The sequence below is a fragment of the Pseudophryne corroboree genome, chromosome 4 (genome assembly GCF_028390025.1).
Source record: "Pseudophryne corroboree isolate aPseCor3 chromosome 4, aPseCor3.hap2, whole genome shotgun sequence".
Classification (NCBI taxonomy): domain Eukaryota; kingdom Metazoa; phylum Chordata; class Amphibia; order Anura; family Myobatrachidae; genus Pseudophryne; species Pseudophryne corroboree.
In genome coordinates, this window is record NC_086447.1 from 660,179,378 (window position 1) to 660,201,747 (window position 22,370).

The 22,370-nt window shown below is 44.6% G+C and overlaps 1 protein-coding gene across 3 annotated transcripts in view; it reads left to right on the forward strand.

Annotated features, from left to right (window-relative positions):
* SMYD3 (SET and MYND domain containing 3) overlaps nt 1–22,370 on the forward strand; it is a 1,661,405-nt gene that overhangs the window by 153,009 nt on the left and 1,486,026 nt on the right. The window lies entirely within an intron of this gene.

A 22,370-nucleotide genomic window follows, 5' to 3' on the forward strand; every position in this document is an offset into this window, starting at 1 on the left:
GATATTTCACCGTGACCGGGCGGTTCTTAGGACTCGTCCCAGATATTTACCTAAGGTGGTTTCCTCAATCCACCTTAACCAGGAGATTGTAGTTCCGGCACTTGTTTCTCCTGATCTGTCGCCCAAAGATCGGTCTTTGGATGTGGTACGGGCTCTCCGTATCTATGTGGAGTACTTCTTCCATTAGGAAATCTGATTCTCTTTGTACTGTTTGGATTTCACAAACGTGGTTGGCCTGCTCACAAGCAAACTTTGGCCAGATGGATTAGAATGGTCATTGCACATGCTTATGTGAGGGCTGGTCTGTCGGCTCCTGCTCGCATTACGGCCCATTCTACTCGGTCTGTTGGACTTTCTTGGGCGGCCCGCCGTGGTGCGACCCTTGAACAATTGTGCAAGGTGGCTACGTGGTCCTCAGTGAACACGTTCATAAGGTTCTATGCCTTCAATACTGCCGCTTCCCAGGATGCTTCCTTTGGACGCCTCCTATAAGGAATTGCTTTAGGACATACCCAATGTCTATCCTTGTGGAGCCCAGTGTACCCCGCAACAGAAAACGAGATTTATGGTAAGAACTTACCTTTGTTAAATCTTTCTGCGAGGTACACTGGGCTCCACAAGGCGCCCACCCTGACGCATTTAGCTTCTTTGGGTTGGTATGGCATTAGCCGCTGACACTTCTCCTGTCGTGAGAGTGTGGTATATGTGGCTACTAACTGTTTTGTCTCTTTTCCTGCTACTGCATTGGGCTGGTTAACTAAAAACTGAGCTCCTGTGCAGGGAGGCGGTGTTATAGAGGAGGTGGCGCTGTGCATTTTGGGAACAGTCAAAGCTTTGAGCCTGTTGGTGCCTCGGATCAAGGTCCTACTCTACACCCCAATGTCTCTCCTTGTGGAGCCCAGTGTACCTCGCAGAAAGAGATTTAACAAAAGTAAGTTTTTACCATAAATCTCGTTTTTCTAGTCTCCTTTTTTTTTTTAGAGGTAAAGATAAATTATTAATGCTTAACCTTTTGTTTCTAATGAGCACTCCCCCCCCCCCCCCCCCCCCCCCCCCTTTTTGTAAAGCCCAGCTGAGTGACAGGAGAAGGAGATAGCTGAACAAGAATTGAGGGGCAATTAAATGTTATTGCTCTCAGTTTGAGTAAAACTGGAATTTTCTCTGTGTATGGGCAACTCATTGCATGTGTTTGATCAATAACCACTTCATTTGAACTTTTTATAAAAGTTTAATAAAACTAAAGTACCTTTTATTGATTGGATTTTGTTTCATTTGATGTGATATTTATTAGGCTTTACTTTCTATAAAGGACATTAGTCAGAATGTATTTTAAACTGGCAGGTAAAATGAGAAATGTATCAAGGCAACACAAGAGGAGATTTATGTGCTTGACTGTTCTTACGTTGTTTTTTTTATATATATATATATATATATATATATGTATATATATGTATGTGTATATATATATATATGTATGTATATATATATATATGTATATATATATATATATGTATGTATATATATGTATATATGTGTATATATATGTATATGTATATATGTGTATATATATATATATATATGTATATATGTGTATATATATATATATGTATATATGTATATATATATATATATATATCTATATATATATATATATATATATATATATATATAGGTATGTGTAGTATGGGATCCGGTCTGAAGATCGACAGTGTCTAGGTCGACCACTATAGGTCGACAGTCACTAGGTCGACATGGATGGAAGGTCGACAGGGTTTCTAGGTCGACATGTGCTAGGTCTAAAGGTCGACATGAGTTTTTCACATTTTTTTCTTTTTTTTAATTTTTTCATACTTAACGATCCACGTGGACTACGATTGGAACGGTAAAGTGTGCCGAGCGAAGCGGTAGCGGAGCGAAGGCACCATGCCCGAAGCACGGCGAGCGAAACGAGCCATGCGAGGGGACGCGGTGCACTAATTTGGGAACCCGGTCACTCTACGAAGAAAACGACACAAAAAAAAAAAATCCTCATGTCGACCTTTAGACCTGTCGACCTAGCACATGTCGACCTAGAAACCCTGTCAACCTTCCATCCATGTCGACCTAGTGACTGTCGACCTATAGTGGTCGACCTAAACATTGTCGACCTAGACACTGTCGATTTGATGAACCACACCCGTGTAGTATTTACTTTGTCAAGTGTCATCCAGCAATACTTGGTCACAGCTTCTCATGTATATATGTGTAGTATGTACCTTGTCAAGTGCCATCCAGTAATACTTGGTCACAGCTTCTCATGTAAATGATAACTGATTTTGAAAAACATGACTATTGCGGCTAAACTCAACTCTTTCTAGATTCATTGGGGGGGGGGGGGGGGGGGGAGGGATTCAAAAGTTGGAAAAGTCAGTCGGGTGTCAGGTTTATTCCTGTCTATTAGATAGGAAAAACAGACACCCAACTGACTTTTCAAACAATTGAATATCCCCCAATGAGTTATTGCAAAGCAGAATTATATCTAGGTAGCAACTTCTGAAGCCAGTGCATGGTCATAATGCTTTAAAGCTCAAACTAATGCTTTTATCAACAATTAGATTTGTTCAGATAGTACTAGTATGTCAATTTTAAGACCAGTACTGACGGGGGAGATGTTTGCTGAGGGATCTTAACACAGACCGCTCAGCACACTTCTCTCCCCTTGCTCAGCACGGCGCGATGTACTGAGCGAAGGGGGGCCGCTCACTTCACACAGCGCTGAAGTGAGCGACCAGCTAGATTAAGCCTGCATGCAGGCCAGTCTAGCACGGGTGATAGCGACGCGCGGGGCCACGCATCGCTATCGCTGGGGGGCATACACACAATAGATCCGTGCTTAAAATCTAAGCAATCTAGTCAGATTGCTTAGATTTTGAGCACGGATCTCTGTGTGTACACCCCCCTTTAGAGTGAAAATTGTCACTTGGTTATCTAGAGCAATTTGTACTGCTTTACAAAACATGAAAGAGCCAAGATTATTATTATTATTATTATTATTATTATTATTATTAATGTGGGAAAAGTGATGCTCCTGCTGCTCACCAAAACAGCGAAGTCCACAAGAGAATAAAACAAGGAGGAGGTCTGATGCGGACGCTCCATCTTATAGAATGCTAATCATCCAAATAAAATTACTGTAATTTTAGGATAAGAATAACAAATTGTCACTATTGGTGTATGTTGGCCCATGATGAAAGTGAGCACCAGGTTTAATATAAAGCAGAATAGATTATTAAAACAGGCCTATAGATATTTATGCACATAAAACAAAAATTTGATCAGAGTGTGCATTTCAGTTCTTTAAATCTTGATTTGCAACCACTATGGTGGTCACTCCGAGTTCGCTCGTTGCCGATTTTTGCTATATTGCGATTAGTCGCTTACTGCGCATGCGCAAGGTTTGCAGAGAGCATGCGCTTAGTTATTTTACTCAAAAGTTAGGTATTTTACTCACGGCATAACAAGGATTTTTCATCGTTCTGGTGATCGTACTGTGATTGACAGGAAGTGGGTGTTTCTGGGCGGAAACTGGCCGTTTTCTGGGCATGTGCGAAAAAACGCTTGCGTTTCTGGGAAAAACGCGGGAGTGTCTGTAGAAACGGGGGAGTGTCTGGGCGAACGCTGGGTGTGTTTGTGACGTCAAACCAGGACCGAAATTGACTGAACTGATCGCAGTGTAGGAGTAAGTCTGGAGCTACTCAGAAACTGCTAAGAAATGTCTATTCGCAATTCTGCGAATCTTTCGTTAGCAATTCTGCTAAGCTAAGATACACTCCCAGAGGGTGGCGGCTAAGCATGTGCAATGCTGCTAAAAGCAGCTAGCGAGTGAACAACTCGAAATGAGGGCCAATATGCTTTCATCTCCCACGTTGCTTTTATCTGAAAGCAGCACCTTCGTCAATACAGCAGCTCCTAGGGGATACTGGGATGGTCTTGGTACCATGGGGTATTGGAGCCATGGCACTTTCAAAATTCTTCAGTGTGCTGGCTCCTCCCCTCTATGCCCCTCCTGCAGACTCTGTTTACAAAAATGTTCCCAAGTAGCTGGGAGCATTCTCTGGAGCTCCAGAGAGTTTTCTTCGACTTTGTTAGTTTATTATTTTCAGGCAGCACTGGTTGGCACCAGTCTGCTTGCGTCGTGGGACTTAGGGAGGGGACCGGTATCAACCTCTTGAAGGGTTAATGGTCTGGATCCCACACAGGACGCAAGCTCCTGAGATAGTGTTTCGCTTGCCCCCAGGGTGTGCGCGCACTCTGACAGGATGCCACCACCCCTAACAGCTGAAGTTGCTAGAGTAGGGAGTACTAAACCGGGGTCATGGTCTGCGGGTCCCCAATTCCAATTGCGGCATAAGGGCGCAGTGGGCATGCGGCGCTGCACTGCCTGGTGCATGCACCCATCCACAGTGGCGATAGGTTGGAAAAGAGGTTTTAACCCCGTTTCTTTGCCAGTATGAACAAGTAATGGGAACACCGTGCGCCATTAATGAGGTGGGACTTCTCGGAGAGTGGGACCAGCAGCTCTAGGTGCCATTTCCTGCTGTGTCACACTACTGGCTGCATGCAGAGAAGCGCTGCTCCTCCAAGGACTCTCCACTGCACCTACAATTGGTACCAAGGGGGTTTGTAGAAGGGGGGGAGCAATATATATGTGATACAGCTATTTTCCCTTATCTAAGGTTATAGCTAGTGCCCGGCAAAGCACTGCTTTAGCTTAGAGGCAGGGTTGCTGGCTTGTCCCTCTCTGTCTCACTCCTTGCAGGCTGTCTGGGTTTTCTGTGTTATTTAACCAGTTCCTGTGGGTGTGTTCTGCTGTACAGTATGTCTGTCAAAAAAGTTATGTCAGTCCTGTAACACAAAGTTTACCCCCACTCCTGGGGGGTCTCTTTTGTGTTCTCAATGCAGCCTCTTTTCTCAGGGTAACAGCTTTCAGGAGCCAGCATGGCTGGATTCCATTAAGAGATGATTACTGATATCACCACTGAACTTGCTACGGCCAAACAAGAAAGGCAGGTGTTTAAAAAAATCTATGGATGATTTTCTAGTTCACACTGACCTCAGACCTGATTCCCAACCTCCCCTGCCTTTTCACAGAAACGCATACTGCCCCTATGTGCTCCAGCCTGACTCTGATATATTACATGCCAGATTTGGAGGAGGGAGAAGTTGAGGGGGATAAAGCAAAGTGTGCTCTGTCTCAGGGAGTGGAAGCTCTGATTTTATTCTATTAGAGAAGTCCTAAATATTCCTGACAAGGAAACAGAACCTGATGAATTGTTTTTCAATATAAAATCTAAGTCTCAGCTACATTCTCTGTTTCTAAGGAATTAAACACACTTTTTAAAGAAGTCTGGATTAATCCTGACAATAAGTTTCAAACCCCTAAAAGGTTATTGACTTCTTTCCAAATTCCTTCTGAGAACAGGAAGGTGTGGGAGACTCATCCTACGGTGGATACTTCAGTATCCAGGCTGTCACGAAAAATTGTGCTGCCTGTACATGATGCTATCTCCATAAAGGACCCTGCGGATCGCAAGATCGAAACTACTCTCAAATCCATTTACACGGCAGTGGGGGTCGCTCAGTGACCCACAATTGCTTGTGGTTGGATCACATGGGCCATTGTTAAATGGCCCGATAATGTCATAGAGGGTTTTGACACCATGCCTCAAGATGAGCATCTAACACTCCTGCCTCATATTCAGGATTTGGCTAACTTCATGAGTGAAGCTATAAAGGTGATCGGCATTATCAATTCACGCTCTACGGCTAGGACTGTGTCCGCACACAGGACTCTGTGGCTGCGACAGTGGACAGCGGAGACTGATTCCAAGAAGGGTGTTGAAAATCTCCCCTTTACAGGAAGTTTGTTTGGTGAGGAATTAAGTGGATTTCACAAGCTACTGCTGATAAGTCCACCTATCTGCCGTCTGCGGCTCCTCCGGCAAGGCGTGCTTATCAAGGCCACGTGACTGCTTCAAGGGGAATTTTAGGTGGGTGCTCGCCTCAAGTATTTCAGCCATATTTGGGCAAAATCCTGCCAGGATCCTTGGGTGAGGGACATGATCTCCCAGGGATACCGGTTGGAGTTTCAAGAGCTCCCTCCTCACAGATTCTTCAAATCAGGCTTGTCAGCTTCACCTGCATCACGAGTTGCCTTGTTGGAGGCCGTCCAACGACTGCAACAAACATGGGTTATTGTTCCAGTCACCCCTCTACTCAGAAACAAGGGCTTCTATTCCAGCCTGTTCAAGGTACGGAAACTGATCGGTTCGGTCCGACCAATTCTGAATCTCAAGTCTCTGAACCCTTCCCTACAGGTATTCAGGTTCAAGATGGAATCCCTGAGAGCGGTTATCTGAGGCCTGGAGAAAGGGAATTCCTGGTATTCCGTGAAATCAAGGATGCGTACGTTCACATCCCGATATGGCCACCTAATCATGCTTACCTCAGGTTTGCACTGCAGGATACTCACTTCCAGTTTCGGGCCTTGCCCTTTAGCCTCTCCACAAAAGCACGAGTGTTCACAAAGGTGATGGCGGAGATGATGCTACAACTCAGTGTGATGGATGTGAATATAGTTCTATACTTGGACGATCTTCACATAAAAGTGGTATCCGAGGCTCGGTTGTTGGAAAGCATCGCCATCACTACTGATGGATCATGGGTGGATTCTCAATCTACAGAAATCACACCTGGAATCATCGCAGAGGCTTCAGTTCTTGGGGATGATCTTGAACACGTGTCTCAGAATGTGTTCCTTCCTATGGACAAGGCCTTGACTGTTCAGTCAATGTTGCGCTCCGTTCTGAAACCTCCAAAAATCTCTTTGCGTCTCTGCATCTGTCTGCTGGTCAACATGGTAGCCTCATTCGAGGCAATTCAGTACGCAAGGTTCCATGCCCGTCCGTTCCAACTGGAACTGCTGGACAAATGGTAAGGGTCACACCTGCACATGCACCGGTGGGTATCCCCATCGCCAAGAGCACGGATTTCCCGGTTATGGTTGTTGCAGACCCCCCACCTAGTGAAGGATTGACATTTTGGAATTCAGACCTGGATTCTATTGACAACTGATGTGAGCCTTTGCAGTTGGGGTGCTGCAACCCAAGGGGGTTATTTTCAAGGACTGTGGTCACCTCAGGAGGCCTGTCTTCCAATAAACATTCTGGAACATGCCCTTCTACAAGCTGCTTCTCTCCTCCAACATTAGGCCATACAGATCCAGTCGGACAACGCCACGGTGGTGGCACACATAAACAAGGCGGAACAAGTAGAAGGGCCGCAATGCAAGAGGTGTCTAGGATACTCCTCTGGGCGGAACGCAAAGCGAAGGCCTTGTCGGCCATCTTCATTCTGGAGTGGACAACTGGGAGGCAGACTTCTTTAGCAGACACAATCTGCACCCTTGGGAGTGGGGCCTTCACCCGCAGGTGTTCCAACAGTTGGTTCAACAGTGGGGCTGACCCCTGATCGACATGATGGCTTCTCGTCTCAACAAGAAGCTGCGGCGTTACTGCCCCATGACAAGGGCTCCACAGGCTGCAGCGGTGGATGCACTGACGACACCGTGGATTTACCAGTTCATCTGTCTGTTCCCTCCAATTCCTCTCGTTCCCAGGGTCCTAAAGAGACTAAAGGGAAAGCGTTCAGGCAGTTCTAATTGCCCCGGATTGTCCTCGCCGGGCTTGGTATGCAGACCTCCTGGCCATGTCCCTCAAAGAGCCCTGCCGCTTCAAAAGGATCTTCTTCTGCAAGGACTGTTAGTCTATCCAGAATTACCGCGGCTACGTTTTGACGGCTTGGTGGTTGAAAGGAAGATATTTGCCTGAAAAGGGTTTCCATTGATAATGCCGATTGATTACCTTATAACATTCACTATAAATGGGTAAGAGACTCAGTACGCAATTGGCGTATGGGGTACCGTAAGGGTACGCACTTAGCGTAGCAGACGCTTATCCGTGGTCGAGACGCACATGCGAAACGCTCGCTCACAGCTTAACCTTTGGTGACGAGCACGCTATAGGCGGCCGACTACCGTAATGCTACGCTACCAGCGTAGCGGACGCTCGTGACCACGAGGGGAACACGAGCAGCGCAGACGCTCACGGGATGACACTCAGTAAACCTTGTATGCAACACACTGAATGATTGAGTTTGTACTGTAAACCTTACTACTGAAATACTGTAGCGATATAACGCTGCTTAACCTTGTTAATACTAAAGCTGATTGAGCGATTGAGACGCTCCGATTACCCTCTGCAATGTAATAAACACACAATACCTTGCTAAGGTTCCAACACCTTTACTAACAATATCTAGCTATGTAAAAAGGGGAAAACAGTTAACAGTTCATACACTACAGGCTAATATCAATATCTAAGCAGAATAACTACACATAAATATACAATAGCGGCAAAATCGCTAACAATAACATACAATGAGAGAGAGAGAGAGAGAGAGAACGTGGCAAAATACAGTCAGAGTTTTAGAATGGTCACAGAGAATAACTTACACACACTGGGGAATGATTAGCTGCGCAGTCCTGGTACCAGCTCCGAGTTAGTCAAGATGAAAACCGTTTGTGGAGAAAAGACTGAGCTGGCCAGGCTGGCTGGCCTTATATACACTGCGTACAGTACGCTACAAAGGGACCTATAATCTCATTGTTCATTGGACACAGGAATGTCTCCTCGCATCATAACAAAAGGTCATAGGTTAGTTTGAACAGGTGGGCTGTGACTATATCAAACTGCTCAGGTGGGAGGGAATCTCAGGATTCCCGCCGCATGGATAATGAACCGCAAATATAGTAAATGTCCAGAAACTACTAATAGACATAACTATACGCAGGAGCGATTAATCTTTACCTAACCAGCACCGGATTGTTTCTAATAAAATGTTCTTTAGTTAGGTACCAAACACAACTGCTCAAACCCTGTCTGACCCTTCGTATCATACAAAGAGGAATTCCTCTGTCCAGCGACCAGTTACACTAAACAGACTTACAGTTATTATTAAGGGGAACATTACCTATAAAACATACTATTTGGTTTTACTATGTAACGATTGAGTCGCCGACTAGACGCACACAAACTCTACCGTAAATACACATACCACGCGCTCGAGCGCATGGCCGAGGAAGTGCCATCACGCAGCTGCGAGTATCCGCACGCACGGGAGAGAATGTGCACGTGCAGCGGGCAAGCGCATGGGGTGAATATATGGCAACGTGTAGCGTGATATTTTTCGACTTTGACAGTCCACCCTTTGGCAGTCATCAATAACTGCCACTTCCTAAAACAGTTCAAAAAAGAAAAATATATGTCATCATGTAAATACCATTTTATGATTGGGTAAAGGGAGGAGAAGGTGGGAAAAGTATGACCTAGTGAAATAGTAGAAGCATGTGTGTATGAATCCATGTCTGAGGGGTCATGTATCATCGTGCCGTACGTGTTTTAAATCAAGCTTCGAGGTATTGCGAAGTATACATTTGAATCCTCCTTATCCCGTATTAAGGGTCTGTGGATGGGCTGTCGAACTTTACCGAGCTCTTTTCGGCTTTTGGTTGCAACAAATGGGGAGCACATTTTAGTTGATGATACATGAATGGGGGGAACATGTGAATGCTGATTTATATGCGTCTATATTCCCTATCGACGATGTGTGTCATTACCTTAAGGTTGTAGAGATGAAGATAAGAAACAATCGTTATAAATGCAGTCGTAAACTATGTGAGTTTAAATAAACAGTCGCCGATTGAGGTCTTATCTGATGTCTTGTCTTGATGTACATGTTGTCTGATGTCTCTCGGTGCTTTTGCTATAAATAGCGAGCAAAAGTTGTTCCATTGTCCATAAAATTACAGTCTCTAAAGTATTGGGCTATCGTAAAAGTTAAAGTCACTAGGGATATTGGGGTCTGTGGCATAGTCCATCAATGGTCTGTATAAAAGAGGTTGTCAAATTCTTCTTCCAAGCGGATGTCTTTGTACCTTGGAGGAAAACAAAGGAGAAACGGGTGAAAGAAACGGACCGTGGAATCACATTTTCATCACAACATTGTCTCTATCGTTGGGTCATAAATCAAATTAGTTGTTGTTATTACAGTGTCTTCGCTCCTCAGACTCATCACTCTAGTACTACCTTTACACTTCGTTAAAGCCCGAATGCATCTAAATATCAGTCGAACCAATATGACGACTCCCAGAATACACAAAAGAAATTTCCCTACATCCATAATAATACCTTGGGCCCATTCTCCTAAGCCCGAGAACCAATTTCGTGGGTTCAACCATGACACCCAACCGGTCAGCTCATTGCCCACAGCGGCGAGAGTGAGATTATATCTCCTTCGGAACTCCCACTTTAATTGTAAAATGTCATCCATCTTTTGATCTATGACCTCGGCCGGGTCCTCAGTGCTGTTTGTGATATACGTGCAGCATTTTATTCCATATTGAGTTGCTAGGGTAACACAATACCCGCCTGTCACAGCTGTGAGGTAATTGAGGATCATCCTATGCTGAACCAGCTCTGTTTTGTAGGCTTGTAACTCTTTCCCAGTGTACCTGAATGTGTCGTCATACATTTCGGTGATATTGTCTAATAAATTTGCAAGCGCAGATATATATCTATAATTTATCACTCCTCTGGCGGTACGAGTGATATCTAACGCGAGTAGGAATTGAATCCCGGTGGATTCATGGATCAGATCAGAGGCCGAATGCTCTGTCCTTTCTATCAGGTGCCGTTTAACAATGTGCTCGTAATGAGTGTGAGTATAAGGAGCTTGGGCACCGCGGTGAATGTCTTTCATTTTGAAATGAGATACAGTCATTACTTCAGGCAGTACTTTCCCAATATAACACAATCCCTCTGAGTTTGGGGCAAGCCACTTATACGCCTTTCTCCCGCATATGAAATATGCATCATCGGGGAGAACATATGGGACAGAGTATGACATAACCATGTTACAAATTTTCCATGTGAAGTCTCCTAACCCTAACTCTCCCATCTGTCTTGTACACGTATCAGGTTGTACGATATGTGCACAGTATCCTGGTGATACTTCTCCAACTCGCATGGTCCTACTTCCTAGAGTGTACCTATACCGGAAAAATCTTCCATGGTCGGCTATCTGGCGTATAAGTTCTGTGTCTATGGGCATTCTGTCGGCTCTGTATGAAAAGGTCATGGTTTGATTACTCCATGACACTTCCCAATTTCCCGGCTTTCGGGGATTGGAAATGTTAAAGCACACTAAAGACCTATCCACATGATATTGGTGGAGCTTCAAACTAGGAGGACTAGAGATATTAAACCTCTTGTCCACCGGCCTTCCACCACTTAGCTCAAGTACCTCTCCTATAGTTAAAGGGAATGGTACTAGCCCTGATTTGCTATGACCTTGAGGTACTTGAGAGCATACCCAACAGTCTGTCTGATTTAACACTTTACCCACTAAGGAGTGATAGTCTCTCAATGGATGCCGGTCCATGTGGATATTAAAACTGGGCTGACATTTCTTGATGCACCCATCCTCAACTATATTGTCACAATGCCTACAGATGCAGTTTTTTTCAGCTAACAATCCTTCACAATTCCTTCTATTGTCAATGCTACCAGATCGTTTTCTGATACTCGCCTTTACTCTGTGATTATGTTGCTCTTGGAAATTTACGCCTCCATCCTGGTCATCAGAACCCATTCCAGATCCTTTCTCGACCTCCATGGTACTCTCACCGAAACAGACTGTTCTGGTCAACATCATGGTCAACAGGAAAATCCGGATCACAGTCTCTTGGGGCAAGTCCATCTTAGAGGAGTAAAAGGAGAAAAATAAGAAGGGGGGAGGGAAATAGGAGGGAGATGGGAACTGGAGAAAATAACAAATGGGAAAAAGAAATCCGGCTCGACAAACGCCTCTGGTCTTATTATTCTCAGCGCTCAGGTGTCGTCTCAATCCTCCCTGAACAGACACTCTAGTGATACAACCTCTACCGTCTGTTCTTTATCACGGGACCTCTCTGGGTCAGCAACCTTTTTACAATGAGACGAGTGGACCCAAGTCTCTCTCTCGGCAACCTTCAATGCTGTTGTGCTGGTCAATAAGACTTGATATGGTCCTTCCCATCTGTCAATAAGGCAACCTGAGCGTAGAAAATTCTGTATCATTACATAATCCCCAGGTTCAATGTCATGACAATTACTGTCTGGCAAATCAGGAATCACCAACTTTAGATTATCATTTTGATTCCTCAATTGCTTGCTCATCTTAACCAAGTACTTTACAGTTACTTCATTGTTACATTTCAAATTATCCTGGGGGTTAATCATAACATGGGGTTGTCGACCAAACAAGATTTCAAAAGGAGACAGATTAAGAGGGGACCTGGGAGTGGTTCTGATGCTGTATAATACGATTGGCAAAGCTTCAGGCCATAACAGTCCTGTTTCAGTCATTACCTTGCCTAATTTATTTTTAATAGTGCTGTTTACTCTTTCCACCTTCGCACTCGCCTGGGGGCGGTACGGAGTGTGCAGCTTACTATTCATTCCCATCAACTTACACATTGTTTGAAAGACTTCACCTGTAAAATGGGTACCCCTATCACTTTCAATGATTCTAGGAATACCATACCTACACACAAATTCCTGCACAATTTTCTTTGCAGTAAATACAGCGGTATTTGTGGCCGCGGGAAATGCTTCAACCCAATTTGAGAACACGTCAATACAAACCAATACATACTTTAAATTTCTACAAGGTGGCAATTGTATGAAACCAATTTGTATTACCTGAAAAGGACCATCTGTAGGAGGGATGTGGGATGGCTCTGTTGGTATTGCCTTTCCGATATTCTTCCTCAAGCAGGTGAGACATGTCATTGCTCTTTTACCTGCATGAGAAGAAAATCCTGGGGCGCACCAATAAGCTCTTACCAACTTACACATTCCTTCTTTACCTAGATGAGTCAGCCCATGTGCCGCTTCCGCTAGACTTGGAAGGTATGCTCTGGGTGCCACTGGCTTACCCTGTCCATCTGTCCAGAGTCCTGAGGACTCCTGGCCATATCCTTTTGACCTCCAAACTGCCTTTTCTTGGGGTGAACACAAATTTTGCATTTCATATAATTTCTGTGTGTTTACAGTATTAAATACCATCAGTTGTGTGCTGTCTGTCTGTATGGGGTTACCGGCTGCTGATTTAGCAGCTTCGTCTGCTCGGCTGTTACCAAGTTTTACCGGGTCTTGGCTATATGTGTGAGCTTTACACTTGATAACAGCCACTCTGTCGGGTTCCTGTATCGCTGTTAGAAGTCTTTTGATGTGGGCTGCATGCGCTACGGGTGTGCCAGCTGCCGTCATGAAATTTCTGAGGCGCCATAGGGCCCCGAAATCATGGACTACTCCGAAGGCGTACCTAGAATCTGTGTAGATATTGGCTGACTTGCCTTTAGCCAATTCGCATGCTCTGGTTAGGGCAACCAATTCAGCAACTTGTGCTGAGTGTGGTGGGCCTAGCGGTTCTGCTTCTATGGTACCTTGGTCATCTACGACTGCGTATCCAGTACACAAGTCTCCCGAGTCCGTCTGTCTGTGACAACTACCGTCAGTGTAGAAAGTAAAGTCTACATCTTCCAGTGGGTTGTCACTGATGTCAGGCCTTGCCGTGAAATTTTGGGTCAAATATTCCATACAATCATGCGTGTCATCCCCTGTATTAAATCCTCCTTCACCATCACTCTCATCCTCCACCCTTTGTGCCTGTCCAGGCACACCTGGGAGATATGTTGCAGGATTTAATGCGCTGCATCTCCTTATGGTGATGTTTACGGGGGCCATCAATGCCAATTCCCATCTTGTAAACCGCGCTGATGAGACGTGTCTGGTTTGGGCCGAATTCAGTAAGGCTGACACTGCATGTGGTGTATGAATTGTGAGATTGTGTCCTAGCACTACATCTTCGCTTTTACTTACTAGCAATGCTATTGCTGCAACACTTCGTAAGCATGTGGGGAGGGATCGCGCTACCGTATCTAGCTGAGCGCTATAGTAGGCTACCGGCTTGCTGGCATCACCATGCTTCTGGGTTAAGACACATGCTGCGCACCCAGCACTCTGTTCCGTACAGCTCAAAGGGTTTTCCATAATCTGGCATACCTAATGCTGGTGCCTGTGTTAGGCACTGTTTAAGTCTTTAAAATGCCATCTCAGACTCGTCTGTGTGCGAAATCCGATCAGGTTTGCTTGATGAGACTATCTCCTGTAAAGGTAGGGCTAGTATGGAAAAACCTGGGATCCAGTTACGGCAATACCCACACATTCCTAAGAACGTTCTAATCTGTTGCTGGGTTTGCGGCAGGGTCATGTCACGAATTGCTTGAATTCTATCAGCGGTAAGGTGTCTCAGTCCTTGTGTTAGGCAGTGTCCCAAATACTTCACCCTGGTCTGGCATAATTGTAACTTATCTTTGGAAACCTTGTGTCCTGTGTCTGAAAGATGAAACAGGAGTTGTTTCGTATCTCTCAGGGACGCTTCTAGTGAATCAGAACACAGCAGTAAATCATCCACGTACTGTATTAATACTGATCCACTCTCAGGTTGGAAAGACTTTAAACAATCATGCAAGGCCTGAGAGAAAATACTTGGGCTGTCAATGAAACCTTGTGGTAAGCGAGTCCAGGTGTACTGAACTCCTCTGTATGTAAATGCGAATAAGTATTGACTGTCAGGGTGCAGAGGTACCGAGAAGAAAACGGAGCAGAGGTCAATCACAGTGAAAAATTTGGCAGTGGGAGGGATTTGCATAAGGATGACAGCTGGATTTGGCACTACGGGGAATTGACTCTCAACTATTTTGTTGATCCCTCTTAGATCCTGCACTAATCTGTGACCCCTCCCCCCACTCTTTTTAACAGGGAAGATGGGACTATTGGCAGTGCTGGACGTTCTTACCAGAATGCCCTGTTGTAGCAAACGCTCTATTACAGGGTAAACTCCTAACTCCACCTCTGGCTTCAGAGGGTATTGTGGGATTTTTGGAGCTATCCTACCATCTTTTACTTGTACAACTTCTGGGGCTACGTTTGCCATTAATCCAGTGTCTTGTCCATCCTTGGTCCAAAGTGATTCCGGTATCTGGGAAATCATTTCCTCTACCTTGGACGGACACCTATTTACAACAACAGTGTGGGACATTAATCTTGTTCGGGAGTCTAGCATATCCTGCACTTCCTGAGCGTGGTTTTCGGGTATGTCCAAGAACACACCTTCAGGAGTACAATATATGACACATCCCATTTTGCACAGTAAATCTCTCCCTAGGAGATTAGTCGGAGCCGATGCAGCCAGCAGAAAAGAATGCTTGGTATGCAAAGGCCCTATCGTAATCTCTGCAGGTTTGCTTAAAGGGTAGTGCTGTACTACTCCTGTTACTCCCATGGCTGGAATTGTTTTACCAGTGGTTCTCATGCCCACGGTCGAATTTATCACTGACTTGGCCGCCCCCGTATCTACAAGGAAATTTAGAGATTTACCAGCTACATCAATTGTGACCTCGGGTTCACTTCCAAGGCTCGCAATTAATTTCACTGGCTGCAGATTACAGGTGTGGCCCCACCCCTATTGTATGTGGTGACCTCCCTGTATTGCGCTGGCAGCTATTACCTGTGAAGGGGGTAAATGGGAACTATCAGAGACTTGCCAGTCTCTTTTTGAGGGATACCTTCTTGTTTCCCCTGCGTGTGGTTCATAACTCCGTCTCTGCGGTCCTTGATCCCAATTTCGTGTGTCATGTCGTCTAGGGGGTTGATATGATTTTTGTGCATTTTTCAGTCTACAGTCTCGTGCAAAATGTCCCTCTTTATGACAGTAATAACAAGTTACCACATTTGACTTACCCACAGGGGTCGGAGATTTATACTGAGGTGGCCTTGTGGTCAGGGCCTGTATACTTACGGCCATTAACTTATCACTCTGTGACTCCCTGTGTCTGGTGATGTTCCTATCATGATCAATAGCGGCCTCTCTCAAAGTAGCCACCGACAGACCTCGCCAACATGGTTGGGTGGTCTGTACCCTCGTCCTCAATACTTCCTTTAAACCATCCATTAACACAGATACTGCTACTTCTCTATGATTCACATTTGTCTTAATGTCTTTTATGCCTGTATACTTAGCCATTTCCTGTAGTGCCCGATGAAAATAATCAGCCGCTGTTTCTCCCTCCTTTTGCTTGATGGAGAAAATTTTGTTCCATTTAGCAACAGCTGGGAAATATACTCCCAGCTGCAAATTAATTCTTTTCACATTATCTTGATTGTACTCCTCAGTAAGGGGTACTTCTTCGTCTAGTCTACAGTCAGTTATAAAACTCGCTGAGTCGACATTGGAGGGTAAACATGCCCTCAGCAATGTCCGCCAAACTTTGTTATTGGGCTCTACAGTATGTCCTAGCTCTCTAATGTACTTCTGGCTTGCAACTAGATCTTTCCTAGGATCAGGGAATTCAGACACCATTGATCTTAATTCCGTTCGGGAAAAGGGGAAGTGCATGGCGATGTTTCTGACAGGAGTGACTCCTGAAGTGTCAGTTTTCCCATTTGGTACTGCAATTACCCTAACGGGATTAAGTTCAATAACATCATTCTGAGTAGATTCTATAACATGTGGTGTAATGGTTTCCGCATAGTGTACAGTGCCGTACTTACCAGTTGATACGACCTCACCTGTCCCTCCACTAGGGGCCTTTGATACTGCTCTTACTGGTTGGGCCGTGCCCACTGTTGTTTCTGCTATGGTGGCTGCTAGAGAGAGTGCCGATATTGTTGTGGGCTCATCCTCTTGGTCACAATCCTGGGGAAAGTTTAAAATAGGGTACAGCTTGCACGGGTTAGTATTAGCATCAACAATCTTAGTTACATTATTCTTAACATCTATACAGTTACTAAGTGCTTGTTTATCATACACCAGTGTGCCTTTCTCTGTGACCACTTTCTCTCCTGTTATGTATGGTGGTGGGGGAGCGATGGCTATCCGTTTTCTGACAGGGTTAGATCCAGCCGCTTGAGCCAATCCTCTTTGTATTTCACCTTCCTGTTGCCATAACTGTAAATAATCATAATGTTTGATCCGTCTCTTTGCAGATTTAATGAGACATATCCTTCTCCTTAGATTTTGTAACACCTCGGGACTAAAACTGCCTACCCGTGGGAACTTTTCCCCGTCATGCACAGTCATTCTTTCCCATTCATCGCACAAAACCTCTGTGTGTGTGAACCGTATTTCTCACACATGATATACCTTGCCGACCCGATTGGTCGGTTTACTAAATCAACTTGGACCAGGGTTGATCGCCCCCTACCTGAACAACTGGCCCCCATCTTCGTAGGTGTTGCTTTTGCTACCTCTGACCTTCAAATCAGGGTCTTCAGCGAACCCTTACAAAAACCAAGATGTCCGGGGTAGACTGACGGTGAAAGTTTACAGAGTACCTCCACTCACTTCTCGCCCACGTTGGCCAGTACTGCAATCACTGACTCAGAGCTGCTGTACCCAACCTAGGGCCCCTATAAACCTTTACTTACTGGAACATGTGGGTGTGATCCGAAGAGCACTTAACCCTTTCCAGTAACTATTGGCTGTTAGAGAATTCCCGAGTGACCAGCGAACCTCCCTTAAAATAAAAAAAATTACACAAATCACATTAGAATGTACAAATAGCGTTTATGACCACTTTAGCGTACGCAAATGGTACTGGGTCAAGTTACTAACTAATGCACACAATTACATGCGGTACAATCGTTCTGCACATAAGCAACTAATCTTATGTGCGGAGCGACCAGTGGAATCGAAAATTGTGGCTGCGAATTCCTTCAGCCAGAGCTTAATGGCCTATATGGGTTCCGCACCAACCCTTCCTGGTGTTGTGCTTCTTGACTCTTATATAGCGGACTTCCTAGTCTGCTGTACCTGGACCTCCTGGTCCGTGACCTCCTGGTCTGTACTACAGTAGACCTCTTGGTCTGCTATACTCTAATGCTCTTCTTTTAATATGTTTAACAAGGGATGCCTCCCAAGCCACCGTGCCGTCACTTACACGTATGTACCTCACGAGAACTCAATGATTTCCTGTGGTTCCACCCAAAATTAGAAACTTATATATATGTATACACACACTTTCACCTCATATACTCTTTACTTTCGTTTCTGCGCAGAAATCCCTTTCATTCAGTATCGCAGGCTAATCCCGAGGAGTTGCAACTAGAGAAGGATCTATTAGCTTAAAATTTAGGACACTGAGATTTGACTTGCGCTATTATCGCGTTGCCTCCTTATCGCCTAACTAAAACAATACTATTGTGTGATTTGTATCACGTGGGCGTACCCAGACGCTCCGTTGCGTAATATACGCTTCGTGCGTCGGCCCTTGCGTCGCGTACGCTAGTCCCACCCTTTGTTAGAGACACGTGTACGCAAGCCAGGTATATCCACAGAAATACAACTAACACGTTTATATCAATGTAGATGATCTTTAACTGTAATCATCTACCGACCACCACACAGGTCTTTCCTTGTATCTTTAGGCAAAGCCGTGTGCGTGTTTTACAAATTACCCTTTAATGTATTATTTTTTTTGACTTTTAACTACCAATAGCAACAAATCTTTCTCAGCACGTTATCAATGATAAATGGCAAACAGGAAGGCGAGATGTGAAATTACACAGATGGAAAAAGAAATACAGGTGGGTGCGTGCGTGCGTACGCAAAACAGAAATAAACAGTTTTAAAAGACAATAGCGTACTGTTCTTACCTTCCGGTTCCGGATTCCACCAGCACTCCTACAGCGTAGCGAAACAGACGCTTATCTAGCCAGCACTACTGTATCCCTCACCACTAATACGGATACGAAGGGATACTACTTTCCCGCCCTTTGCTGATAGATAAAGTCTGTGTTCGCTAGTACGGATATGTGGAGGACGGACGAGCCGCCAATTGATAATGCCGATTGATTACCTTATAACATTCACTATAAATGGGTAAGAGACTCAGTACGCAATTGGCGTATGGGGTACCGTAAGGGTACGCAATTAGCGTAGCAGACGCTTATCCGTGGTCGAGACGCACATGCGACACGCTCGCTCACAGCTTAACCTTTGGTGACGAGCACGCTATAGGCGGCCGACTACCGTAATGCTACGCTACCAGCGTAGCGGACGCTCGTGACCACGAGAGGAACACGAGCGGCGCAGACGCTCACGGGATGACACTCAGTAAACCTAGTATGCAACACACTGAATGATTGAGTTTGTACTGTAAACCTTACTACTGAAATACTGTAGCGATATAACGCTGCTTAACCTTGTTAATACTAAAGCTGCTTGAGCGATTGAGACGCTCCGATTACCCTCTGCAATGTAATAAACACACAATACCTTGCTAAGGTTCCAACACCTTTACTAACAATATCTAGCTATGTAAAAAGGGGAAAACAGTTAACAGTTCATACACTACAGGCTAACATCAATATCTAAGCAGAATAACTACACATAAATATACAATAGCGGCACAATCGCTAACAATAACATACAATGAGAGAGAGAGAGAGAGAGAGAACGTGGCAAAATACAGTCAGAGTTTTAGAATGGTCACAGAGAATAACTTACACACACTGGGGAATGATTCGCTGCGCAGTCCTGGTACCAGCTCCGAGTTAATCAAGATGAAAACCGTTTGTGGAGAGAAGACTGAGCTGGCCAGGCTGGCTGTCCTTATATACACTGCGTACAGTACGCTACAAAGGGACCTATAATCTCATTGTTCATTGGACACAGGAATGTCTCCTCGCATCATAACAAAAGGTCATAGGTTAGTTTGAACAGGTGGGCTGTGACTATATCAAACTGCTCAGGTGGGAGGGAATCTCAGGATTCCCGCCGCATGGATAATGAACCGCAAATATAGTAAATGTCCAGAAACTACTAATAGACATAACTATATGCAGGAGCGATTAATCTTTACCTAACCAGCACCGGATTGTTTCTAATAAAATGTTCTTTAGTTAGGTACCAAACACAACTGCTCAAACCCTGTCTGACCCTTCGTATCATACAAAGAGGAATTCCTCTGTCCAGCGACCAGTTACACTAAACAGACTTACAGTTATTATTAAGGGGAACATTACCTATAAAACATACTATTTGGTTTTACTATGTAACGATTGAGTCGCCGACTAGACGCACACAAACTCTACCGTAAATACACATACCACGCGCTCGAGCGCATGGCCGAGGAAGTGCCATCACGCAGCTGCGAGTATCCGCACGCACGGGAGAGAATGTGCACGTGCAGCAGGCAAGCGCATGGGGTGAATATATGGCAACGTGTAGCGTGATATTTTTCGACTTTGACACCTTCCAAAGTTATCTCTACTGTGGTCCAGGCTCGGAAGCTGGTCACATCTTTGGTTTACCACCGCATCTGGAAGAAGTATGACTCCTGGTGTGAAGGTTGACAGTACTCCACTGGATTTTCATCTGAGTAGGTTCTTGCTCTTCCTGCAAGAGGGTGTGGATATGGGCCTTCGTTTTAGGCTGCATTAAGGCTCAGATCTCGACCTTGTCGATTTTCCAGACATTACTAAAAGGTGTCCTTCATATTCAGCCGCTCTATGTACCTTTCATGGCACTGTGGGATCTCAATTTGGTACTGACCTTTCTGCAATCAGAGTGGTTTGAACCTTTGCACCAGGTGGACTTGAAATATTTGACTTGGAAGACTGTCATGTTATTGGCCTTGGCCTCAGCGAGGCATGGTGGTCCTATCCTGTAAGAACCATTATTTGGTGTTTCACAAGGATAGAGCGGAGCTCAGGACTCGCCCGCAGTTTCTGCCTAAAGTGGTGTCGGCATTTCACCTCAACCAGTCGATTGTAGTTCCTGTGTTGTCGGACACATCTGTATCCGCAAAATCCTTGGATGTGGTTTGAGCTTTGAGGGTTTATGTCAAGAGCACTGCTCCTCCCTGGAAATCTAATTCCCTTTTTGTTCTGTCGAAGTAAAAAATATTACATAGAACGTACAAACTCTACACATATAAGTCGCTATACTTGCAAATACGCGCAGCGAGCACAGCAATATATGGTAACACACGCATTTACACGGACATGCCACAGAGATGGATTCAACACTTATTTCATACAGCACATAATTATAATAATATCAAGCGCCAGACATCATAATGATTTAAAATTATATAATGAAGTAATGTCATGTATGTATATTATTTGAACAAAGCAAGATACACCTGTCATATTTGGTATCAAAGCAAGCAGATTAATGTGTAGATTCTTTTGATATTTGTTATTAAGTTGTAGGACATTGCAACAAATAGTTATGATTAAATGTATGAAAGCTAAAATCACTCTTATTAGGACATTAGACGGGAAACTCAGGCCAGCCCCTTTTGATGTCTTCAAGGCTGAACCTGTTTAGCATACGAACAGACTAGTGACTCATCATGAATGAGAAAATTCCCTCCCCCAATACTAGATAACACATTACAGAGACACACATTTGCCAATTGCTGTTTTGTGCCAGACGATGATGGAGGTGCTTCTAGGCCAGTTCCTGTATTTATTTGCTGAGAGAGAGAGATATAAGATGCATTGAGGGAATGGTATGGTATGCTGGCCTGTAACTGTATGTGAGTTGTAACTATAGGTATACTGTACATTGTAATATATTGAATACATATCTTTTTAATAACAAATATATACATCAATGAGCTTTGGAACTCAGATAATGTGTGGGTGTATTGTTTTCTCTTATGGGATGCAGTGTTTTGCTATGTATAGCGCACATTCATGGCACATGGTAATAAGAGGTGCAGGTGTTTACAATATATATTAAAACGGCCATTTTAAATATTTGTTAGAAAGCAATTTGGTATTTACAGTTCTCTATAACGCTGCCAAGATCTGACATCCTGCTTCAAAGCAGCCAATTGCTCGTTGTATCCGGATGACCATCCAACATGCTTACTCTTTGGCAGCCTTGCTGCTGCCGAGTTCTATTCAAGCCCACTCCACAAGGTCGGTGGGTTCTTCCTGGGCGGCTGCCCATGGTGTCTCGGCTTTGCGGTTGTGCCGAGCAGCTACTTTGTCTGATTCAAACACTTTTTTGTAAAATTTTACAAGTTCGATACCCTTGGTCACTTGGTATTGCAGGGATCTCAGCACTCTGCCACCCGGTCTGGAACCTTTGGGACATCCCCATGGTACTAAGGCCGTCCCAGTATCCCCTAGGACGTTAGAGAAAATAGGAAT